This window comes from Myotis yumanensis, unplaced genomic scaffold (assembly GCF_028538775.1).
Source record: "Myotis yumanensis isolate MYYU_CA2020_CCGP unplaced genomic scaffold, mMyoYum1.0.hap1 SCAF_10, whole genome shotgun sequence".
NCBI lineage: Eukaryota > Metazoa > Chordata > Mammalia > Chiroptera > Vespertilionidae > Myotis > Myotis yumanensis.
This window is the reverse complement of record NW_027223761.1, coordinates 57,201,745-57,203,261: the sequence shown is the minus strand read 5'-3', so window position 1 is coordinate 57,203,261 and position 1,517 is coordinate 57,201,745. Positions and strand designations below refer to the sequence as shown.

At 35.9% G+C, this 1,517-nt stretch overlaps 1 non-coding gene across 1 annotated transcript; it reads left to right on the top strand.

Annotated features, from left to right (window-relative positions):
* Positions 1–520: 520 nt before the first annotated feature.
* LOC139019198 (U6 spliceosomal RNA) lies at positions 521–627 on the top strand. Its single transcript, XR_011473076.1, has one exon. It is a non-coding gene; the product is annotated as a U6 spliceosomal RNA (small nuclear RNA).
* Positions 628–1,517: the final 890 nt, after the last annotated feature.

The following is a 1,517-nucleotide window of genomic DNA, read 5'->3' as shown; positions in this document are numbered from 1 at the left end:
CTGATGTGACTCAAGGTTTGGGTGTCCACCTATGAACCAGGAGGTCAGGTTCTATTCCAGGTCAGGACTCATACTGGGCTTTAGGGCTAAATCCCCTGCAGGGGATATAAGGAAGGAAGCTGATGAATGGTTCCCTCTCATGATTGATATTTCTCTTTCTTTCTCCCTTCCTCTCTGAAATCAATAAGTCTAGAAGTTATCAAAAACAACAATGGGGGATAACAGCCTGAAAGACTGGAAATGTGTTTTGAAATGAGATTCATGAAACTTTCAAATATGGATTACAGTGTAATTAACTGTAGTGACCATCTTATGGATGCTGTAGAAATGGTTTTTAAGAGAGGTGCCATGTTATTTGTATTTTGTTGCCACCTATCACAAGTTAGGAAATCAGTGATGCCCTGGCCATGTAAGTTGTTTCCCTAAATGATCAAATCTTTGAGAATTTAGCTCGATTTTATGAAAGTAATCTAACCTTGCAAGAAACATGGAAAGTAAAAACCTAAATAAAACCCACCTTGTGCTCGCTTTGGCAGCACATATACTGAAATTGGAACTAAATAAAGAAGATGAGCATGGCCCCTGGGCAAGAATGACATGCAAATACATGAAGCATTCCATGTTTTTAAATAAATAAATAAATAAATAAATAAATAAATAAATAAATAAATCTCAGCTTTTAAAAACTATTGAAAAAAAAATAATAAAAGCCATCAAAGTCATTAAAGCCCACATATCCTAGAAAGAGTTGAAGCAGCTGCTCTCTTAATCAGGTGATAGAAATGTAAATTAACCCAAGGTTCATTGATCAGCAATGGCAATTCAGGCACTATTTCCTTAGGAGACCAAGGAAAAGAAAGGGAATAGTACATATCCTATTAAGATACATGGCCCTAATCAGTTTGGCTCAGTGGACAGAGTGTTGGCCTGGGGACGAATGGATCCCAGGTTCACTTCAGGTCAAGGGCATGTACCTTGGTTGCAGGTACATTCCCAGTAGTTGGTGTGCAGGAGGCAGCTAATTGATGATTCTATCTCATTGATGTTTCAAACTCTCTATCCCTATCCCTTCCTCTCTGTAAAAAATCAATAAAATATATATTTTTTAATAAGATACATGTACCTGTGTATATGAGGACATTTAATAAGTTAATTTGGGGAAATGCCTCAAACATTTCTCAATAAGTTGCAAGTCATTTACATAAGGTATAGAGAATGAAATGTCTACTGTTCTCATTTTTTAGACCATAGCAAGTATTATGTGGGCAGTCTATTACATGGTGCTGTCCTTTACAGAGACTTGTCCTACCTTCCGTTGTAGTATTAATTCCTGGATGTGTGATTACGTCACATAGAATTTTAAAACTCTAAAATCTAGGCCCTGCAATCTTATTCCTTCTTCAAATAATAAATACAGACAGTAAGCCATCCTAACTAAGTTTTTCTAGGTAGCAGAGTAACTACAACATGTAAAGATAAAAATATAAAAAGTGAAAATCTAATAGGATCTTGAAAAA